General features: G+C 35.5%; 1 protein-coding gene across 1 annotated transcript in view; it reads left to right on the plus strand.

Annotated features, from left to right (window-relative positions):
• Window positions 1-15,975, plus strand: part of LOC141389158 (uncharacterized) — a 185,251-nt gene that overhangs the window by 24,951 nt on the left and 144,325 nt on the right. The window lies entirely within an intron of this gene.

Raw genomic sequence — 15,975 nt, forward strand, 5'->3', positions numbered from 1 at the left:
CGCGATATTCCACTTCCGAGATGACGACTCAGGATCAAGACAGTTATTACCATAGTATTGCAATCAATTTTTAAACAATACACTCAAAATTATCTTTGATTTCACGCTTTCTTAAAAAATTTTGTGGGGGAGGTACCCTGGTCACTCCACTGACCAGTATAAAAAATAGCTAAAAACCTATTCTCAGACCTAAAAACTCCACATACAAAATTTCATCGAATTCGGTCCAGCCGTTTCGGAGGAGTTTAATTTCGAACATCATGGCAGTCTCGAAGAATTTTATATACACTCCACGTCAGTAGAATAGAACACCTGCATTTCTGTTAATGTTAGCTTATTTATCCCGAAGCGGATGTATCTACGTTTTTAATTTTGTTGGGACTTAAAGTCGATAATGCTGCATATAAAACACAGAAAAAATTATGTTTCTAGTTCTTCGCGAAATGATTTTCTGATCATTTTTCCGATAGTACTATGAAAAATAGGCATTTATTTTTGGTCATCAGGATAGAACAGTCATTTTATTTTCGCGAATTTTTGAGATATTAACGCCGAGTTTTCTTTCAGTCGATAAAGCATGGCTTTCTAATCATTTTTCACCAAAGAAAACATATAAATTATTCCGCGGACACCGAAATAACAGAGTTAAAGGGTTTAAATTGACAGATATTGGTAACATCTCGGATTTTCAATAGGAGTCGCGCAATTATGTCATATTTCTTCACAATAAGATAGAATGTGACACAGACAACCTCGACGGATACAATCGAGTGCTTCGGATGCTGATAAGATGGAATATTTTCAAAATATTTATGAAAAACGTCAAAATTTCTTAAAAAACCATGATGATTTGTTCAATAAAATGGTTTTCCCGCGAATATGTCCGCCATTTAATGGTTTGGAAATATGCTCCAGATTTAGAGGAAAATAATCTGATATGAAAATAACCGCTATTTTAATACACTGAAGGAAATTTTAGCACATTTTTCAAATTGAACACACCCTTTGGACTTTGAATTTTATATGTGTTCTTATTTCGGTGTCCGCGACTGTTCTCAACAGTGTTATGCTTCAATAAAATTAGACCAGGATACGCTCTCCATACCGGATTTCACGAATTAGTAGTTTTTTTAACTGAAATCGCAAATGTAAAAGTCCCGTTTTCGCGGGAAAACACAGTCATGGAAATTGAGGTGTTAGGTTGCGTATGTTGTTTTAAAAAGTACTAAAATTTCCCTCAGTGTATTAAAATAACGGTTGTTTTCGTATCAGATTGTCTTCCTCCAAATCTGGAGCATATTTCCAAACCTTTGAAGGGCAGACTTGTTCGCGGAAAAAGCATTTTATTGAACAAAACATCAAGGTTCTAATAAGAAATTTTGAAATTTTTCACAATTATTTTGAAAATAGTCTATCCTATCAGCATCCGAAGCACTCGATTGTATTCGTCGAGGTTGTCTGTGTCATATTCTATCTTATTGTGAAGAAATATGACATAACTGCGCGACTCCTATTGACATTCCGAGATGTTTCAAATATCTGTCAATTTAAACCCTTTATCGCTGTTACTTCGGTGTCCGCGGAATAATTTATATGCTTTCTTGGGGTAAAATGATGTAAAAGCCTTGCTTTATCGACTGAAAGAAAATTCGGCGTTAATATCTCAAAAATTCGCGAAAATAAAGTGACTGTTCTATCCTGATGACCAAAAATAAATGCCTATTTTTCATAGTACTATCAGAAAATAGATCAGAAAATCATTTCGCGAAGAGCTAAAAACATAATTTTTGAAGTGGTTGATAAGGAACATCATAGACTTCACATCCCCACAAGATTGAAAACGCAGATTCATTCATTTTGGGATAAATAAGCTAACATTAACAAAAATGTAGGTGTTCTATTCTAGTGACGTGGAGTGTATATATAGATATATAATTGTTCCACAAACATCCCATAAGGGACAAGGGAGACTTCTCTCATATCAATGAGTGCACCCCGATTCAGATTAGCTGGGACCTACAGTTTATCGCCGAGTCCGAACGGCGTGTCTAAGACACCAAATTTTTAGAGAAGTTTTACATGGCTGAAATACTCAGGAAATGTCGCCAACATTACTGACGGGTATTTTGACACCGTTGAAAAGTGTTTGATGTTGCCTGGCCAGAGAATCGAACCCACGACATTCTGTGTGCAAGGCGGGTGTGCATACCATTGCACCACGGTGGCACCCACAGAACATTATTAACAACATGTAAAAACGGCGTTCAGTTCAACTGGACCGAACTTCAGCTATATATGGAACCTATATATAAAACCTGGAAGGTTTTGTACAAATTGTACAAAAGGCAAATTGTACGAAAGGCAAATTGTAGCCGTTTCGGTAGGATAATGACACTAAAACCTCCAAAATATATATAATCGGGAGATAATGTTCTACGGTAGCTATATCAGAACTAAGCCAATAATTCTGTGCATATATATTTTATGCCTCCAAGGGAGACTTATTACCGAATTATATCCAATTCGGTTGATTCATTTAGCTAAAACCCTTGAAAATGTCAAAAACTGGGAGGTACTCTTTTGGATACCTGGAGGTACTCTTCCCATTAAACAGAAAATTTAATCCACTTCGTCAGGATAATGCTGCTAAAACCTTCAAAATACCGAATATCGGGTTTTGTACCACAGTACAAAGTTCTATGATAAATATTGTGAGCTGTATCTTGATTTCGGCTGAAGGATATCGCTATATTGGCTTATTTTTACGTTGATCAAGAAAATTTCGAAGTTACAAATGGAATCAAGTTATGGAATAATTCAAATTACAAATGGAATAATTCGAATTAAAATTGAAATGTTTCGAATTGCAAATGCAACTTAAACAGCATCTAAAAAAGGCGTATATAGATGAATACATATGTATGTAGATCGGTTATTAATGCTTAAACGGAATACCAAAACCTCACTCAGATATTTCAGCTATGTAATCCTTTGGGTTTCTTAATATTGCCAATAGGGGCTTTCATTCCGAAAGAGAATTTTCCACCCCAGACATTCCTTGACTTCCATTTTGTGACACATAATATTCAGTACGATTTCGCATAGAGACCACAATGTCTTTAATAAAATACAAACATGGCCTTTCATACAAACAATATCAGAAGTCCAGTGGATCTTTTGTTTGCAATAATTTAAGGTGCCAATCGGATCAACAAAACAGGGATGAATAGAGTCGACATCCGAGGATAATAAATATCCTGTGAATTGTCCTCTAACTTAGTATAATATACCGTTTGTATGTATGTTTTCTTATAGCATTCTTTTAAAATAAATAATAATTTTTGAAAAAAATATTGTTGTGCCGAATTTAATGTTACATTTCTATAACGTAGAAAAAAATTTTGCCCGGAGTCGGAGTCGAGATATTTTTTCGACTCAGACTCAGCAAAATTGCTCGATTCCGACTCGAAGACTCCGACTCCGAAACCCTGGTTACCTGTGAGTATGTTGTTGGAATTTATTTAAAAATTCCCTTTTGCGTGTGCCTTCGCTGCTTTCTGTTTGTTTTGTTATTGTTGAAGATTCAATCATATGATTGCTTATGTCTGGAGCAGGGACGTAGCCAGGGGGGGCCACCTGACCAACATTTTGAAAGTTCATGTTAGCGAAAATGTCTTATTTAGCAATTATGTAAACCTTATTTTATACTTATATTACTGATGAAATAATTTTCATTACTGTTTTTTAATTAAAATGACGTAAGACTTCTTGGTCAAATTCCCCTTGTTTCCAGAAATTTTGACAATATATCAGAGTTAATATATGTTCAAAACAATGGATATATTAATAATCGCATATACTTTTGGGTGTATCATTTATCAAGTTCAGTGATATCACTTCGGTAAGACCAAAAGAAAGAGTATACAATCGGAAAACCTTAAAAATATCTTTACATTTAATTTTGTTGTTTACATGGAATGGTGAGGACCTTTCTTTTGTTTCCTACTTCACAAAAGTTCAAAATCACTCAAATTTTATTGAGTAATTTATGGAAGGAAAATATGATTAGTAGAGAATTGAATAATGCAGAGGGAACGTTCGGATATCATGGCGTTATCCATCGTTTTTATATTTACAGGTAGATCTAGGAGTTTATAAATAAAGGAAAAAACGCTGAGAAAATGGTCAATATTTCATTTTCGGAAATTCAGGTATCCAATCGTAGTTATTGTCATAAAGAAACCAATTGTAATTATTCCCCTGAATATATTTTGGTGCCCAATCACAAATCTTATCACAAAGAAGGCGATAGTTGTTTTCTTGAGAGAGAACTAATGCTGAGCAATAGTGCGTCTATCCATCATGAAATTCTAGTACATGACAAATTCTGTCGCCCAATCGTGCATCTGTCAATAGACTAATTTTGGCGTCCAATCGTCGGACTTCTCTTATAGAAAATCTGTTTTCCTATTGTGGATCTTCTCAAAAACCAGTATTAATTTATTTTAAAATGAATATCTGGCGCCCAATCCAAGGTCTATACACCTATGCATTCTTTTAGCAAAAATCTATGAACACAATTTTTTCCAATCTACCAAAATGTGCCTCATCGAAATAATAGTTTAAGGTCCAAAGTGTTTTTGGAAGAAATCTCTTTCAGAAAACTTGGAGTAGACTAAGCCATGTCCGTTCGTCTGGGTGGCTGCCTGGGGAGCACGGTAGCTCTCGAACAGATCAACCGATTCGGTTCAAAATTTGGCCTTCGTGATATTTTGTCCAAATTTTGGGCCATATCGATCCACTCCTTCGGTAAGCCTCCACAGTGTATTTCAAAATTTTTTGGAGATGTACAGTTTAAGACCCTTCTTTATAATTAGTAATTATACCAGTGTTAGCCTATGATCTCAGTAGACATGATTTCATGATAATAATTTAGTTATAAGTAAAAAATATGAAATAAATAAATTATTAAATAAAAAGACCTCTCTGGAAACACTTTGTATTTTTGCAACAAGTGTTCTCGGGACCCCTATTACTACAGTACAAGTTTTTTCAGAGGCAAGTACATACTTCCAAAGAAAATGGCTCGAAAGCTGTAAAGAACACCTACGGCCACCATATGTAGTGGCTGATGAGTACAACAACTTTCGAACCGAATACTGCATTGCTCCAAACTTTGTATATCGCAATATTTCTGCGAGCCTTATATAAAGTTCGAAGATGGGGCTTTTCGGTCTACACCTTCTGGTATTTCCACCCAAATTTCGAGAATTTTGTCTAAAGTGGTACGCGCGATTTTTCATGACATATTGATCCAAAATCTAAAAATTATACTGTGACGAACTGAAATATCTTTTAAAAGGAATGACTCCCAAAATAAGATCTACTTTCAAAATGAACCATGTCGGTCCGGTCCATTTCTTCAGGTACTTCTTCCGCAACACTTGTGATCAATGATAAAAATTCATATGTGGTTGGCAAGTTCATACGTCCGAAAATGGCTATGAAATTCTGAAAAACTCATAATACATACATGAAAAACTCATGGGTTAATAGATTAAAATTGTTGAACTTTTGACCAAGAAGGATCTGGTTTCGACCAGTTTTTATACCCTCAGCATTTATGCTAACCAGGATATATACATTTTCATACGGGCAAAATGTGCCACATCGAAATAATGGTTTTAGACCCCAAGTATGTTTGGACGAAATGTGTTTTAGACAATTTGGAGTCGATTGAGCAATGTCCGTCCATCTGTCTGGCTGGCTGGCTGGAGAGCACGATAAATCTCGAAAGGTTCAACCGATTCGGTCCAAAATTTGGCTTTCGCAATATTTTGTCCAAAGTTAGTTTAAATTCGAAGATGGGTTATATCGGCCCACTCCTTCCGGTACCTCCCCCACAAACATTCGGAAATGTTCGGAAAATTTGTGCGCACGATAACTCTTAAAGGAAGTAACCGATTTGGTCCATAATTTGCACATCGTGAAATTTCTACCGGACTTAGATGAGGTTCCAGTATGGACTCAATCTGTCCACTCTTTCGGGTACCTCCCACACAAAATTTCGGAAAAGTTCAGTTTAGGGCCTGCTCTCGAATCGCTTTGATTTTTGTTGTAGCAACTTGTATTTACTGCCCCCATACGACGCTATAAGTTTCATCAGGGGCAAGTCCATACTTCCTGAGAAAATAGCCTGAAATGTACAAAAAACCCCTCTGACACCGCGTGTAGTGGCTGGAGAGCACGATAACTCTCGAATGGATCAGCCGATTCGGTCCAAAATTTGGCTTCCGCAATATTTTTCCAAGCTTTGTTTAATTTCGGAGATGGGCACTATCGATGAGCAACTTCCGGTACCTCCCCCCAAGTTAAAAAAATGTCACTAAAAAGCTACACGCTATATCTGTTGAGCGGAGCAAATGTCCAAACTTTGGATCTCCTAACATTTTGTCCAAATGTAGTTTTACTTCAGAATGGTCTATATCGGTCTTCATCCACAAAAGTTCAAAAATTTTTAAGGTCAGTTTAGGATCTGTTCGAAGATCCTTTGGAAATGTACAGCCGGTATTATATATGATACTAGCAAAGTGCCCACCACTTCGTATGCGGAAAAAATAAAAAACAACAACAAATAGTATTTAATACCGAAATGGTGAACTCTGAACTACCTACATATTTTAATTGATATGTAATTTCATTTAAGTACTATTTGTAACACTTGTTTTTTTATTTTTCAAAAACATGTGATGTATTTCAACCCTACAAATCAACAGCGACGTGTTTCAATTGATGTCTTTCTGTCCACTGGGTGCAAAACAAAAAATGTCGTATAGATCTACGTTTCCATATGGACTTTCTAAGCGTTCAGAATATAAGCACAACTTTGTTGAAAAATAAAAACCGACTTCGCATTCACATAAACGAATCGTACAATATTGAATACATTTTTTCAAACCCAGGACCTTATCTCAAATTTTGCAGTTTTATCCCTACTTGTTCTCTCAATGCTTATGACATTACATGTAGAAACATGTTATACATTTTAAGTGCGAATTTTCATAACCATTGTGATCTAATCCCAACAGTGACTCTCATAACAAATTCCATAGCGCTGGATTTGCCAGTTCATTCATTTCAGTCATTCAATTTGTAGTACAATTTAGTAATTCTAAAACATTTATGGTGAATTGTCCTTTAGATCTTTGCGTACACTAATAGTATTATTCCAAATTATATAACTTCAGCTTTAATACTACACCCAAAACTTAATTTGGTACTTCTCGTAGCCTTATAGAAGGTATTTCCAATAGCACCCCCATAGCTCAGAAAACAACGACAAAACTGCCTCCTTATGTCAATCCCACACTATCTAATCTCAAATTTCTGGTTTCCAGCTCTATCCGTCCACCAAAATCCTAATTGTACCAAATACCTCAATTATACACTCCAAAAGCAATCTTAATTTCAAATTTCAGGAACAAATCCAAAATATACCAAATTTAGTGTCATTAAGTACTTTTCGTACCCATAATTAAGTACGAATTTCGAAAACTTGCTCAATCCTATACTCCAACAGCAATCTTTATTTCAAATTTCATGATTTCACCTCTATCCGTTCACCCAATCCATATTGTACCAAATTTAGTACTTTTTGTGCCTATAAGTAACTTCAATTTAAGGTTTCCATGCTCTAACCGTTCACCCAAATCCAAATTCTACTAAGTATAGTACCATTTTGTACCCATAAGTACGAGTTTTCAAAACTACTTCCATTCTGCACTCTAACAGTCACCTTAATTCCAAATTTCAGGATTTCGTTGTCCCAAATCCAAATTGTACCAAATTTAGTACTTTTCGTACCCATAAGTATGAATTTTCAAAACTACTTCCATTCTGCACTCCAACAGTAATCTTTATTCCACATTTCAGGATTCCAGCTATACCCGTTTACCCAAATCTAAATTGTACCATTTAGTACTTTTCGTACACAAAAGTACGAATTTCTAACACTACCTCAATCCTACAGTCCAATATTTATTTTATATTTTATGTTTTATGTACCAAATTTAGTACCACTTATTACTTTCCCTACCCAAAATTACGAACATCCAAAACTACATCAATCCTACACTCCAACAGTAATCTTAATTCCAAATTTCAGGATTCCAGCTCTATCCGTTCACCCAAATCCAAATTGTACCAAATTTAGTACCATTTAGTACTTTTCGTAAACATAAGTACTAACACTATCCCATATATCAATCGTACACTTCAACAGTTATCTTAATTCCAAATTTCAGGATTCCAGCTCAATCCGTTCACCCAAATCCAAATTGTACAAAATTTAGTACCATTTAGAACTTGTCGTGCACATAAGTACGAATTTCGAAAACCACTCAAATATTGCAATCCTATACTCCGTCAGTAATCTTAATTCCAAATTTCAGGTTTCTAGCTCTATCCGTTCACCCAAATCCAAGTTGTACTAAACTTAGTACCATTCAGTACTTTTCGTACATATAAGTACGAATCTCCAAAACGACCTCCATATCTCAATCCTATACTCAGTCAGTAATCTTAATTCCCAATTTCAGGTTTCCAGCTCTATCCTTTCACCCAAATCCAAATTGTACTAAATTTAGTACCATTTAGTACTTTTCGTACACATGAGTACGAATTTCACAAACCATTTCCTTTTATAAACACCACTTCCCAACCTTCATTTCCATACCAAATACCAACTTTCTAACTAAATCCGTTCAAAATATACAATTGGTACTAAATTTAGTACTTTTCGTACACTTAGAGGTCGAATTTCTAAAAACCCATTAGTACATCTTTCTAACTCTCCATCAACTACCCTCATTCCAAATTTCAGAATTCTAGCTCTTCCCGTTTGCCTAATACAAAGGGTACCATATTTAGTACCTTTTAGTACTTTTCGTACCCTTCTAGGTCGAATTTCCAAAAACCCAGCCTTATCTCACCCCTACACACCGATAGCAACCCACAGTCAAAATTTCAGCTTTCTAGCTTCAGCGGTTTCGTCTGGGCGATGATATACATGTCACTCACTTATCACTAAGCTCTTTATACCCTACACCACTATGTGGGGAGGGTATTATAAGTTGGTTTTGGCCAAAAAGTTTGTAACGCATCGAAATAATGGTCGTAGACCCATACTTATATATACCAAAATGAATGTCTCGACGAGCTGAGTCGATCTGGCTATGTGTGTCCGTCCGTCAGTCCGTCCGTCTGTCCGTCTGTCCATCTAAACCTTGTAATCACGCTACAGGTCGCAATTTTGATCGGATCGTCACGAAATTTTGGATGTTGATGGGGGTCCCGGAGGGGAAGAACCCCTATTGATTTTGGTGGTGGTCGGATAATATTTAGGGGTCGGGAAGGGCAAAAAACTTAGGTGGATAAAAAGACAACGTTTTTTTCCAAAGCCAATATCTCAGCTTTTATATGGGGTATACCAAAAGCAAAACCTGACAATGAAAGCAGAAAATATCACCTATCTAATGATGTAAAGTAGGTGCTCGTAGGTGATCAAACAACGAAGATATCGCAATAGTAGCAAATAAAACCCCAATTTTCATTTTTGCGATTTTAATTATATTGACGAATATCACAACTTTGGTTGGGGATTTTCCAAAAGCGAAGGATGACTATGAAAGTAGAAGATCCCGTCTTTACAGAGTTGCAAACTAGGTCGGCGTAGTAAACCAAATAACGGAGATATCGCAATAGTCGGTAATACATCCCATTTTTCTATTTTTTTGGAAATCACGCTACAGGTCGCAATTTTGATCGGATCGTCACGAAAATTTGAGGGATAATGGGGGTCTCACAGATGAAGAAGCATATTGATTTTGGTGATGGTCGGATAATATTTAGGGGTCGGAACGGGCAAACACTTATTTGGAGAAAAGTCAACATTTTATTTCAAAGCCAATATTTCTGTTTCTTTAAGAGGTATATCAAAAGCAAAACCTGGAAAAGAAAGTAGAAAATATCACCTTTACAACGATGTAGGTTGTCATAGGTGGTCAAATAGCAGAGATATGGCAATAGTCGATAATGCATCCCATTTTCCGATTTGTTTGTAATCACGCCACAGGTAGCAATTTTGATCGGATGGTCACGAAATTTTAGGGGTTAATGGGGGTCCCACAGAGGAAGAAGCCTACTGATTTTAATGATGGTCGGATAGTATTCAGGGGTCGGAATGGGCAAAAACTTATTTGGAGAAAAGGTCTACGTTTTATTTCAAAGCCAATATCTCTGTTTCTTTAAGAGGTATATCAAAAGCAAAACCTGGCAAGGAAAGTTGAAAATATCACCTGTACAACGATGTAAAGGAGGTTGTCGTAGCTGCTCAAACAACAGAGATATCGCAATAGTCGGTACTGCATCTCATTTCCCGATTTGTTTGTAATCACGCTACAGGTCGCAATTTTGATTGGATTGTCACGAATTTTTTGAGAGTTGATGCGAGTCCCACATAGGAAGAAGCCTATTGATTTTGGTGATAGTCGGATAATATTTAGGGGTCGGAATGGGGAAAAACTCATTTGGAGACAAATTCAAAGTTTTATTCTTTGTGAATATATTGGCTTCTAGTAGGGGTATTCCAACGGCAAAGCCTGTCAATGGAAGAAGAAAATATTAGCTTTACATTGGTGTAAAGCAGGTTGACGAAAGTGGTCAAACAAGGGAGATACCACAATAGTAGGTAATGTATCCAATTCTTCCATTTTTTGCAATCAAGCTACAGGTCGTCATTTTGATTGGATGGTCACGAAATTTTGGTTGCTTATGGGGGCCCCAGAGACAAAGAGGGCTATTATTTTTGGTGGTAGTCGGTTTATATTCCCTAAAAGAAATGTTTACCAGTGAAAAGCTTATGCACAGGGGTAGTGGTGTAGGGTATCACATGGTCGGCTCCGTCCCGACTATAGCCTTTGCTCACTTGTTTATATATATAGATTGTGAATTGATGAACGCTTCAATTCTCACAGGCTGGGGGTATATCTCTGTCGGCAAAGCCGACTGATACTTTTTTACTTGTTTTATTTCGTTTGTCGTCACAAAGTCCTTTGCCGAAGAAGGAAAACGGAATATTCCAAGAAATGTGAATCCATTAAAAGCACTTCCCAAAACACAATTATTGTGGGTTTCTATGACGTTTTCTTTTTTTATTATTTTATTCAAAGAGTAATCGACAGAGAAATCCCTGAAGATGAAATTCAATGTAATTTCGAAATATTGGAAAAAATATGCAATAAATAAAATGTAAACATTGACCTCAAGCTCAATAATCTTGATTTTATTAATATTCAAAAGGTCAAAAAAATAAAAATACGACAGAAAATGTTTTTGTCCCATATACATTTACTAATTTTTTAATTAAAAGAAATTATATCGTAAACATGGTTGATATAGTTTTTTTTTTGCAAATGTCACGCATAATAAAGAATTTGTAATGGTTATGATGTTCAAAATAGTTCATCACAAAAACGTGTTATAGAAAATATACAATAATTTAAAACCATAAATATTAAGCAACGTGTTTATCTTTTATTGTTGAATAGCTCTTATAATAAATTTCAAAAACAAAAGATCGCAAGAATGTTTTTCTAGATGTCGTTTATAAGCCAAAGTATTGGACGTAATATCTAATTTAGTTTGGTTGCTATTCGTTTCCCAAAAATGTGCTTTTTTAAAAGTATATTAAATTAGTTTATTTTATAAGTTTTGGAGGTTTTTTAATGTGTTGTGGTGAATTGCAGAATAAATCGCACATTTTCTGAGATGTAGGATATTTTTCCATAGACAAACCAAAAATTAGCTGCAGGTTGGCGCAGGTTTGCGAGATATGCGACTTTTTCAGAAATTCATTGGAATATTCATATATCTATATTTTTGAAAATTTGATAGAATGTTTTTTTTTTCTTTTTTTTATCGAACGTTCCCACGCCTCACTTTCCCCTGTTGGTTTCGTTTATCCCAAAATGGGTTCACCTATACTAAGAAATGTTGCTTTTAATAGTTTTATGACTATTCTTGCGAATTTCATTCACATTTTATAGAAAATATGGTCAAATTTGAGCAGTTTTCTCAGGACATCGTTAAGTACCTAAAACAATGCATAGTTGCACCAGATGCTTATAGGTGATATACTCATTTGCAGAACCGTGTAATAAGATAACCATATCCTCAGTCGAAACATTCAATTTGTAAAATTTATGTTATGTCAATGACACTATACTAAAAATAACAAGTAAAAAAGCGTTAAGTTCGGCCGGGCCGAACTTTTCATACCCTCCACCATAAAATATTCTGAACTAAAATGGAATAATTAGTTTTCATTCCTGTCCCCAACTTTAAGTGGGTAAGTTAAAATGTCATATAATGTACATAAAATGTTTCATTCGGTAGGCCTTTTTTTTATGGTGCCTATATCTAACTATGTATGTTGACAATTTGTGGTGGGCTAGAAATTGTGAGGTACCGTTATATAGGGGTTATAATAAAACATGGACCTATGTTGACAGTTTTTGACATGGACCTATGTCAAATAACTCCTAATTCGTTTAAAACTTGTAGCTAGAATCTTCAAAATACCGAAAATCGGTACATCGGAACAATTTTTGTTGGCTTTTAAATTTCAAATTACAGAAAGTTCGTCCAAAAAAAAGGCTAAGGTACGGAAAATCGGGAGGTTTGTTTTGGGGTTATACCAAAACATGGACCTAAGTACCGAAAATCGGGAAGTATCGTTATATTGGGGCTATGTTGAAAATTGTTGATTCAGATGTGTGGTGACCACTACAACCTTCAAATGTCAAATTACAGTTAGTTCGGTTAAAAATTTTAGCCAAAATTGCCAATTACTGAAAATTGGGAGGTACCGTTATATGGGAGCTATATCCGAACATGGACCTATGTTGACATTTTTTTATGGAGAGGTGTTGTGACCACTAAGAACTTCAAATGTCAAATTACTGCTAGTTCGGTTTAATATTGTAGTTAAAATCATCAAATTACTGAAAATCGGGAGGTACTTTTATATGGGAGCTTTATCAATACATCGACCTTTCTTGACAATTTTTGGTGGAGAGGTGTGGTGACCACTAAGAATTTCAAATGTCAAATGTTCAAATTACAGATAATTCGGTTAAAACTTGTAGGTAAAATTCTCAAAATACCGAAAATCCGTTATATGGGGATACCGAAATCCATATACTGAGGTACCGTTATATGGGGCTATACCAAAACATGGACCTACGTTCATAATTATTTCGAATATAAGGTTTTTGGTCACTAAGAACCCTAAATATCAAATTATAGCTTATATTCGGTCTAGAAATGTGAATTTAAACGTCAAAATACTTGAAATCGGGCGGTAGCGTTATATGGGGGGCTATTCCAAAACATGGACCTATGTCCACTAGTTATATAAGTTTATTGACATTTAAGAAAACTAAATGTCAATTTATAGCTAAATCGGTCTGTAAATGTAACTAAAAAAGTCAAAATGCCATAAATCGGGGGGTACCGTTATATGCTGGCTATACCAAAACGTGGACCTATGTCCACATCTTTTGTTATATAAGTTTATTGACACTTAAGAACCCTAAATGTCAAATTATAGCTAAATCGGTCAGAAAATGTAGCTAAAAACGGCAAAATACCGTAAATCGGGGGTACCGTTATATGGGGGCTATACCAAAACGTGGACCTATGTTCACAACTTTTGTTATATAAGTTTATTGACACTTAAGAACCCTAAATGTCAAATTATAGCTACATCGGTCTGAAAATGTAGCTAAAAGCATCAAAATACCGTAAATCGGGGGGTACCGTTATATGGGGGCTATATCAAAACGTGAACCTTTGTCCACAAATTTTGTTATATAAGTTTAGTGACGCTTAAGAACCCTAAATGTCAAATTAGAGCTAAATCGGTCTGAAAATGTAGCTAAAAACGTCAAAATATCGCATTTTCCCAAAATTTCAGCGTCCTATCTCTATTTTTGTGGATGCTAGAGTGATTACCACAGACGGACGGACGGACGGACGGACGTGCACAGATCGACTCAGAATTTTACCCTGATCAAGAATATATATATACTTTATAGGGTCGCAAATGAGTATTTCAATGCGTTACAAACGGAAAAACAAACTTAATATACCCTCCATACTATGGTGGGTGGGTATAAAAAATCTCTAAAAATAAAGCCCCTCATATTGGGGCTATAGCAATACGAGAAAATACGTTGCTAATATTTCGAAAAACGGTTTTCTACCTACAGAGAACATAAAATAGTCCGGTCAAAATAGACATGCGTATAAGGGGGAAATAGCAAAAATTCCCACAAAGCTGAATTTTGGTGGAGAGCTAGGGTTGGCCATTAGAAGCAACGTCCTTAAAGTCCCCATCGATCCCATGTGTGCAAAACAAGTTATTCGGGGTCAAAGGTCATTTTTGGAGGCATTATTCAGTTTTTTTAATTTATCTCAAAAACGGTAATACTTAGCAAAAGCCCGCTAAAGTAAAAGTTGTAGATTTAATAATTGTCGACAAGATTGTTCTTTATGATTCTTACGAAAGACTTACCATTTTCGAGATATCTCGATCTAAAGGTGAAATAAAAAATTAGCCGCGTAAGTACATTATGAGGCGAACCGGTTAAAGTAACAACACTATGCGTTAGATACTTCCGTAAGCTTTCAAACGATATCCACTTTGCAGTAATCGGTTCAGTATAACCGGGTCTAACCCGGTTTTTAAATTTGGCTTTTCGGGTCGAACAACCGACGAACCGGATCCGCAACCGTTGAAAATTATACATTTCCGTAATCAGCGGAACAAACCCTACCTTCGGACAAATCTTGAAAAAAAATCGGAGAGTTTTCGTTGGGGTCGTTCCCGTTGGGCTTTCGATTCTACATACATGTGGGTTAAATTGGCTATTTTTGCATAAAATGACTCTAACATTGAATAACTCTACTAAACACGCTCCGATTTTGTTGAATTTTTTTTTAGAAGATAGCTATAATTTCGCTCTTCAAGAAAATATATATTTTTTGGGGGACTGACCCTATGACTTCGCTTATTTTAGCCGGTTCGTCTGAATATGTGCATATCTCCCTTATAAGTGCATAAAAATCATGTGTTTTTTAGAACAGCTATATCTCAAGAATGGTTCCTCCTAGGAAAAATATTATAAAAGTCAAACTTGTAGATAATTTTCCTGTCTACAATATTTACTTTAATCACTTTTTGATTAGATCAACCGTTTTCAAAAAATAAACCCGAAACCTAAAAAACCTTTAAAATTTGACCTTTGACCCCGAGTAATTTTTTTTTGCACACATGGGATCGATGGGGACTTTTAGGACGTTGCTTCTAATGGCAAACCCTAGCTCTCCACCAAAATTCAGCTCTGTGGGAATTTTTTGCTATTTCAATGTCTATTTTGACCGGACTAAAAATACCAAAAAGCAAACAAATAGATTGGTAAATGTGCTTGGAATCTTTAAAATATGTTATTTAGGCCGGTACCGCTCAATGGGTGCTAACCTATACGCGAACAGATATTGACAATATTTTGTACATATGTTCTCCATCCACTGAAACCACAACATACCAATTTGCAGCAAACTCGGTTGAAAAATCAACCTAATACGTAAAAACGGCCACCACCGATATGTGGGGGCTATAGGAAACCGCAGGTCTATGTGGCCCATATTTATCCACATACGACCCTCAACTATAAGAAACATTTTTGGAAAATTTTAGTTACCTACGTTCTTCACATTAAAAGTTGTGAGTAAAGTTCCACTAAAGTGTCCATATTTCGCACTATGCGGTGATAAGAATGCAACATAAACAAATGTATTTTTATTATAATAACTGCTTTTTTATTATAATTTACTTTAGTTGATTTAAACATA

The sequence above is a fragment of the Musca autumnalis genome, unplaced genomic scaffold, assembly GCF_047663935.1.
Source record: "Musca autumnalis isolate F117 unplaced genomic scaffold, ASM4766393v1 scaffold_1, whole genome shotgun sequence".
NCBI classification, from domain to species: domain Eukaryota; kingdom Metazoa; phylum Arthropoda; class Insecta; order Diptera; family Muscidae; genus Musca; species Musca autumnalis.